The sequence below is a fragment of the Schistocerca cancellata genome, chromosome 1 (assembly GCF_023864275.1).
Source record: "Schistocerca cancellata isolate TAMUIC-IGC-003103 chromosome 1, iqSchCanc2.1, whole genome shotgun sequence".
NCBI classification, from domain to species: Eukaryota; Metazoa; Arthropoda; class Insecta; order Orthoptera; family Acrididae; genus Schistocerca; species Schistocerca cancellata.
This window is the reverse complement of record NC_064626.1, coordinates 639172180-639181358: the sequence shown is the minus strand read 5'-3', so window position 1 is coordinate 639181358 and position 9179 is coordinate 639172180.

The following is a 9179-nucleotide window of genomic DNA, read 5'->3' as shown; positions in this document are numbered from 1 at the left end:
CAGCATTCTTCTGTAGCACCACATTTCGAAAGCTTCTATTCTCTTCTTGTCCAAACTAGTTATCGTCCATGTTTCACTTCCATACATGGCGACACTCCATACAAATACTTTCAGAAATGACTTCCTGACACTTAAATCAATACTCGATGTTAACAAATTTCTCTTCTTCAGAAACGCTTTCCTTGCCATTGCCAGTCTACATTTTATATCCTCTCTACTTCGACCGTAATCAGTTATTTTGCTCCCCAAATAGCAAAACTCCTTTACTACTTTAAGTGTCTCATTTCTTAATCCAATTCCCTCAGCATCACCCGACTTAATTTGACTACATTCCATTATCCTCGTTTTGCTGTTGTTGATGTTAATCTTATATCCTCCTTTCAAGACACTGTCCATTCCGTTCAACTGCTCTTCCAAGTCCTTTGCTGTCTTTGACAGAATTACAATGTCATCGGCGAAACTCAAAATTTTTACTTCTTCTCCATGAATTTTAATACCTACTCCGAATTTTTCTTTTGTTTCCTTTACTGCTTGCTCAATATACACATTGAATAACATCGGGGAGAGGCTACAACCCTGTCTTACTCCTTTCCCAACCACTGCTTCCCTTTCATGCCCCTCGACTCTTATAACTGCCATCTGGTTTCTGTACAAACTGTAAATAGCCTTTCGCTCCCTGTATTTTACCCCTGCCACCTTGAGAATTTGAAAGAGAGTATTCCAGTTAACATTGTCAACAGCTTTCTCTAAGTCTACAAATGCTAGAAACGTAGGTTTGCCTTTTCTTAATCTTTCTTCTAAGATAAGTCGTAAGGTCAGTATTGCCTCACGTGTTCCAACATTTCTACGGAATCCAAACTGATCTTCCTCGAGGTTGGCTTCTACCAGTTTTTCCATTCGTCTGTAAAGAATTCGCGTTAGTATTTTGCAGCTGTGACTTATTAAACTGATAGTTCGGTAATTTTCACATCTGTCAACACCTGCTTTCTTTGGGATTGGAATTATTGTATTCTTCTTGAAGTCTGAGGGTATTTCTCCTGTCTCATACATCATGCTCACCAGATGGTAGAGTTTTGTCATGACTGGCTCTCCCGAGGCCATCAGTAGTTCAAATGGAATGTTGTCTACTCCCGGGGCCTTGTTTCGACTCAGGTCTTTCAGTGCTCTGTCAAACTCTTCACGCAGTATCTTATCTCCCATTTCGTCTTCATCTACATCCTCTTCCATTTCCATAATATTGTCCTCAAGTACATCGCCCTTGTATAAACCCTCTATATACTCCTTCCACCTATCTGCCTTCCCTTCTTTGCTTAGAACTGGGTTGCCATCTGAGCTCTTGATATTCATACAAGTGGTTCTCTTCTCTCCAAAGGTCTCTTTAATTTTCCTGTAGGCAGTATCTATCTTACCCCTAGTGAGACAAGCCTCTACATCCTTACATTTGTCCTCTAGCCATCCCTGCTTACCCATTTTGCACTTCCTGTCGATATCATTTTTGAGACGTTTGTATTCCTTTTTGCCTGCTTCATTTACTGCATTTTTATATTTTCTCCTTTCATCAATTAAATTCAATATTTCTTCTGTTACCCAAGGATCGATCGAACATGTTATGCGCTAAACAACACTTAAACTACTTATAAACTACCGAGTATCTATACCAAGCTGAGACATGTGCACGCTTAATTTGACACATTTTACACTATGCGAAGTTCCTGACAAATCATGTAATGGCACTTGCCCTGCTCTGTAAGATCTAAATATTGATATATCTGGGAAAACACTAATCGGATTTTGAAGAGTGAAGTGAGAATGAAATCACCTCTTGCAGAACTACGATATCAAAACCAGAAATTACTACGGATATATTTCAAAAATCGAAGTTGATGCAACTGTTCGGTAATTAATACACCAAAGGAAGGTGCTTAACGTCTTTTCAATGAGGAATTTCCACAGTTCATTTGGGCGAGAACAGAATTTCCGTATGTTAACCGGACAGAAAAAATCTGTGGTAAACATCTTAGCAGACACATGATTTGGCATTACTGAATGGAACCTTACAGTACCCCAGTGCAGGTAAAGCGGCTCCTCATTGCGCCTGCACTGGTAGATTGTTTCGAGATAGGAGGTTACAATGAGACATTCGCCAGTCAATCATGTGAAAACCACTACAGAAATTGCAGTGCACCTAGGGCCGTCGTCAACTTATTGAAGAAGTATTTTCTCCAGTGTCCTCGTCCATCAAGGCCTGTCTCAGTCACAAGTGACAGGCTTAAATGCCTCAGGCTGCTTAAAACGACCATCAACAGCTTTAAACTTCGTCAATGTTCAGTCACCTCTATTCTGGAAATGCCCATCAGTACAAACAGTGAGAGAGGCGGTTAATAAATTACGTGCTGATCCATACATCAGACATATAATCTGTATAATAGCATTTAGGTACATTTTCATTGCACTATGCGGAAAACGTAATTAACAATATTCAAATTTTGCTCGCCAAGTCTGTAATAGTCACATACACAGTTTAACCCAACAAAGGAAGTGAGCTGCACGTCAGCACAAGAAATCACAGAGTCGTATGGCACCTTTTGTGAGGCGGAACAGAAGAATTTTGGGTCTGCAACGAAAAGAAGGCCCATTACAAAATCAGCAATGAATGCTTGTCAGAATTTCCATTGGCGGAGAATCGGAAATGGACAAATGATTGTCAGATTGACCAGCGTTAGTTCTAGTTTTTTGAAGAATAATATTTAATCGCTGGAAAGTAATGAGGGTAATTAAGAAAATAACAGAATACTGGTCATATCTCAGGCATTCTGAGAAAAAATTGAAAATAAAGAAATTGAAAGAAAACACGGTCAAACGTTCTGTGAAACTGTTTGTATAAAAGTATAGAGAAACATCTGACGCGCCTTTGAAGGTTACTCAAAACATCCAGTACACTTTAAAATTCTAGGCTTCTGTTAAAACATTAAATCCCCAATCGTCATTTCACTTGCGGCACATGATTTCGAGTTTCATTCAAAAGTGCATCAAAGTTCTTCAATCTATTTTATCTCTTACTTTCAGACATATCATATCACAAAGCACCTGACCTATTTTGAAATTTTTATTTCATTCATGAGATCTCTTGAAATACTCCCTCGAGCCCTCTTTTTTTCCTCCTTTTTAACCCCTTTGCTCAGATGTATGTTCCTTTTACATTTCACAGACCTTACTCTCTCTGGAAATACCAGCTGTACAACAGGAAATATACATTATCAGTATTTTCCGTATAAGTTTACATTATGACAGCATTGACCACTTTATGATATGGAAAACGTTAGAGGGATTCGACATCGCACCAGATACATCCGACTAATTGCTGTTTGATGTTCTCAATCAGCTTGTCAAATAAGTCCTTCCTCCTACTTTTTATTTGCCGAATTTACAATCAGTAAATTACAAATATACGTACTACTCTAAGTACCTTACCCGATTATTTCACATAGTCCCCACACCAATGCAAACATTTGTCCCATTGTAGAACTAAATTTGATACGCTCCAAAAGTTGAATCCGTCCGGTTGACTGCGGAACCACTGTCGGACAGCCGTATTGGATTCGTCATTGAACGTGAGTCGCTCTCCTACCCGGCATTTCTTCAGCGGACCAAAAATCATGGAAATCACGAGAGGCGAGTCCGTACTGTATGATGGGTGGTCCAGACTCTTCCAGTGAAATGAGCAGGGCTTGTCAGCGTTTCTGGTTGCCTCACGTGGCCTCGCATTGTCGTGGAGGTGGTCTACATCAAGATGTCGTCGGCGACTCTTCCTCATGACAGCCCGCAGATATGACAGTATGAAAAGAAACAGTTGGCATTCACGGCTACATCTGGTCGCATGAAATCGAGCAGAAGCAGTTTACGGCGATCCCACAAGACCGTTAACATCACTTTCCCAACAGGTGGCACTGAACGGATTTTATTGTTGGTTATTATTTTTTAATAACAAGCGAACCCGGATGCTTCCACAACATGCTCTGTCGCTTCGATTTCGGCGTGAAATGTCGGAGCCACGTTTCACTGGCAGTAACAATGGTGTCCGGAAAACCGCCACTCTCCTCGGCATACCGTAGCAGATAATTCAGTGAAGCAATCAGTCGCTTGTCTTTCATCATGCCATCCAACTGCTTAGCCATCCACTGATTCGAAACCTTCCGGTACCCTAAGGACCCGTGAAACGTGTCGTAAACACACCCAAACGAAATGTCAAACTCCTGGGTTATGACCTTGAGTTGCACACCGACAACCGCTTTCATACTTGCATCCATGTCGCACCACCACCTATAGTTGCCAGAGCGAGAAACCTTTCCTCACTTGTGGGCTGTATCTCCCTGTGGATTTTGATATGCGTTCGTCCCTTGCTCCACAGAAAACGAATCACACTTCATTGTTCGTATCTCGTGGATATGTGAAGCGCAGCCACCATCTTCACTAACTGACAACAGCACCATACCTTGGATCTACCGGCAGACAAGACCAAGCCGGATTCGCATTTACAGCCGTAATTTGGCCAAGAAAATAAGGTCAAAGACTTTCTGATTCACCCTCGTAGAGCCACCATTCAGTACTCGAAACGGTTTGAGACAGAGGTATCCACTGGTGCCAGTAATATCCAGTTTCATAGAAGTAGGTCGTGACACTTGTCGAATGAGAGAAATTGAAATGATGGGAGCAAGTACAATCGTAGCGTTTGCTGACGATGTGTTTCTTGAAGACACTCTGGAGCATGTATGAGCTGATACGTCCAGATTTATCCAAAATGAGAAGTAAACTGGTATGGTACTGAATGACGATATACATATCCTTGAATCACGCCGGCTAGCTCTCCCAAGTTCCATTGTTGTTGACTGGTGTACTTCCGAACGAGTTCAAGAGATTAAGTACCTTGGATACATTCTGACTAATGAAAGTGATGAAAGAAATGGATCAATAAACAATAAACGACATTCACAAGTTCCTTTGTCTGAACAATTTATTCATGTCATTTCTTGTATCACAGAAGAGTAAGATTCTCCTGTAGACGATACGTCTACGGTCGGTAGTTTTATGTGATTGTGGAACCTGGGCGACATCAGCAACAACTGAAGAAACAATTCGTGCTTTCGAGAGGGAGGCACTTCGTTGAATCTATGAATCTGTCTGCAATACTATGGAAGGTAAATGGGAATGAGATACGAAAGAAGACCTGTACATGCAGGTTGGAAAGCCACACATCCGCTGAGTATTAGGATAGAAGACTCTTCAGTAGTTTGGCCACAACTTTGGGGCAGATGGATCCTTTCCTAAATGAGTCCTCCATCCTCAGACTGTTGGAAAACGCACAAGGTCCGAGTACGAATAGTTCTTAAACAATTGGAGACGGGAAGGGTGGAAGATGTATCCAGATGCCGGTAACGATGGACTACCGTTTGCAGTGGATATCTCCTCCGTTGTGACTGACTTCCCTCTTTCATTGTGCTTTTTGTAATCAAGTCCTTTACAACTTTTTATAGAGTGCAGTTTTTATTTTCCTTATCTATTATGGTTCTTTTCTTTTGTTTTCAGCTTTAGGGCTTAAAGCCCTCAAACTCATTAAAAGATGAAGTTAGCACAAAGGAAAAAAAGAAATAAGTGATCATATTCGAGGAAGATTCGCACTCTTAGGGTTTAGCACGAAGTGAAGTAACAGAAGGGCAGCTCGTTTTGTATAATAGGGAAGACAGTGTCACAGACATGATACGTGAATTGGAGTGGCAATCATTAAAACAAAGGCGATTTTCGTTGCGACGGGATCTTCTCATCAAATTTCAATCACCAGTTCTCTCCTCCGATTGCGAAAACATTTTGTTGGGACCCACCTACATAGGGAGAAATGATCATCACGATAAAATAAGAGAAATCAGGGCTCGCACAGAATAACTTAAGTGCTCGTTTTTTGCGCGTGCCGTTCGAGAGTGGAACGGTAGAGAGACAGTGTGAAGCTGGTTCATTGAACTCTCTGCCAGGCACTTTATTGTGAATAGCAGAGCAACCACGTAGATGTAGATGTAGATGAATTACGTTGCAAGGTTTTCGTATGTCTTCTGCCGTTGTGAATAATTCACCTTCAGGTACTGGGACATAGATGCATGAGCATGTCACACGAGTAGAGGATAAGATCATTAACTCTGTATTTAATGTAATCTGTGGTACACTTGACTGCCAGTCAGTTGTGGAGCGCTGGGCCATTCTTGTTAGAAGAATAATAAGGAGCAATCGAGCTTTAGAGAAGGAGATCTGATATTTGTGAATCTGGGAGTAATTATTCAGAATTCTTTGTCATGGAGATTAAAACTTGTTTATGGAGCTTTTTCATCTATTGAATCGATGGAGAAAATTTTTGGAAGAGTACTTCATGATCGCGTAAGAGCGAAATGTTTATCTGAACTATCAATTTAAGGAATTATTTACCCCTGGATAGCTAACAACACTTATTTTCATTACGTCACTAACTACGCGACTGGTTGAAATGTTGATAATTTTTGTAATGAGAGAATTTCGTAATTGTTAGAGTCTCATTATGTCGTACAGTCTTTTTTGACAATATTCAGAATTTGGTGCCTTGCGTCCTCATTCTTACGCCACTTATGAAGCATGAGTGGGGGTGGCGGGATAGTGCCCTACGGTTCAACGTGGAATCCAAACCACGTGTTGTTTCTGGCGACTCCTAATGTCGCTGACAGGCGAAATCTGCGCTAACCCTATTAGTCCCAATAATACGAATAAACATATAATTTTAAAATTTTCCGCAAAATTCACCATTATTGTCATCGTACTGATGTAGATGCCTGATGGAGAACATTCACAGACGTACCCTCAGATGTCTCTGAATCCAGTTCACTCGGAATTTCTTCTTCTAACAGACGGACGTTTACATTAAAGTGTCGAAACTTTCGTGAACACATAGTGCCTAAACCAAATTATAGTCAAAATAAACCAAATTATAGTCAAAATAACAAGCAAAAACGTGCCTCAAATTTAATAACTTTACATCAAATTACAAAATTAGTTAAAACAGTACATATAGAGCATATGGTTTCCAGTCGATACCGCTCATAAAAAGCTGTAGTAAAAACTCAAATTTACGTTATCAAAACTTTTGATACAATTACTTTCATTGTATATGATCTCCTCATACTGGTCACTATGCAATAACCACAAGTCAAGTAAATTAAAAAACGAAAATTTGTGCATTGCACTAGAGTTGTAGAATTACCTCGGTGCACCACTTGGAGTCTCTGGTTTGGAATACCAACGGCGGCTTCACGCGAAAGGCACTGGTACAGAGACTTCAAACAAGAAAAAGTTAGTAAAATATTGGAGTGAGACCGAAGCCACTGGGGCTGAAAGGGATAAAAAGAGTACTGAAAAATCCGCAGCTCCTTGAAGAGTCGAACACGCAGCTGTTCCGTTGACAGGCACACGCGCCTTACCGCATGATCAGCAAGCCCATAATGTGTAAATATTTCTTCTACAGGTTTTAAAGATTGAGTTTTGTGAATAACAAAATATCGGACATGTAGGGCCGTATCTTTTGATGGCTTTTACTTACAAGCTTAAATCTTTTACACCTTTAAGCGAAGGTTGACCTTAGTATGCGGCAACTACACCATAAGAAAGAACGAAGGAATTATCGGAATGTCACGCACATCGATAGATGTGATGCACATGAACAGACAAACAAATGATTCCAGCTTCAGAAAACAGAATCATTTATTCGAGAGAGAGCACATCTATAACGGGTTGGTACATACGCATACGATTATTCAGCTTAGCATTGATTGATACGCTAGTTGAAAGCCTTCCTGGGGAATATAGTGCCAAATTGTCTATTTGGTGAGGTAGATCGTAAAGTCCAGAGATGGTTGGATTGCCCTACCCATAATGCTCCACATGTTCTCAGCTAGAATGAAATCTGGCAACAATTCTGGCCAAGGTATGGTTTGGCGAGTACGAAGAGGAACAGTAGCAACTCTCCCCGTGTGCGGATGGGCACTATTTTGCTGAAATATAAGCCCATGATTGCTTGCCCCGGGAGTAGAATACCTCAAGCAAATCAAATATTGCCTTTTCACTGTTGAACAGTTATTCTATATGAAGCAGCGCTACACATCGCTGCTGCAGTACTTTCTTCACGTATTCTTTCCCTGGACCTGGGGGCCGCGTGAAAGCCGTGATGAACAGTATTTATTCAAGGAGACTCAAACAATACACGGCGAAAGCAAAATATCAAATATCTGGCGAAACACCAGAAGAAATGCGTCAGACGCTTCATTGATGGGATACACTGTGTAAGTGGACGCGGCTGACATATTACATACCTATTTCTCGCCTAAAATAATATGTGTTCTTGAGAAAGATTTGGAAACACGTCGGCAATCATGACCACGTATCCTATTTTTTTCCTCTTCGCCTTCACCATCATATGAACAGGAGCTCCCTAGTTGTCACTCTACGACGTAGTACCTCACACGAGCGGAAGGTGGCTGATCTATGGCTGAGCGAATTTTTAAAGGATGTACCGGTACATTCAGGAAGTGATTACTACGTATTATCAGAATTATGGCTCAAATTTTCTCGTTGGATCGATTTCTGAGGTTTATATACAGGGTGTTACAAAAAGGTACGGCCAAAATTTCAGGAAACATTCCTCACACACAGAGAAAGAAAATATGTCGACATGTGTCCGGAAACGCTTACTTTCCATGTTAGAGCTCATTTTATTACTTCTCTTCAAATCGTTATTAATCATGGAATGGAAACACACAACAACAGAACGTACCAGCGTGACTTCAAACACTTTGTTACAGGAAATGTTAAAAATGTCCTCCGTTACCGAGGATACATGCATCCACCCTCCGTCGCATGGAATCCCTGACGCGCTGATGCAGCCCTGGAGAATGGCGTACTGTATCACAGCCGTCCACAAAACGAGCACGAAGAGTCTCTACATTTGGTACCGGGGTTGCGTAGACAAGCGCTTTCAAATGCCCCCATAGATGAAAGTCGAGAGGGTTGAGGTCAGGAGAGCGTGGAGGCCATGGAATTGGTCCGCCTCTACCAATCCATCGGTCACCGAATCTGTTGTTGAGGAGCGTACGAACACTTCGACTGAAATGTGC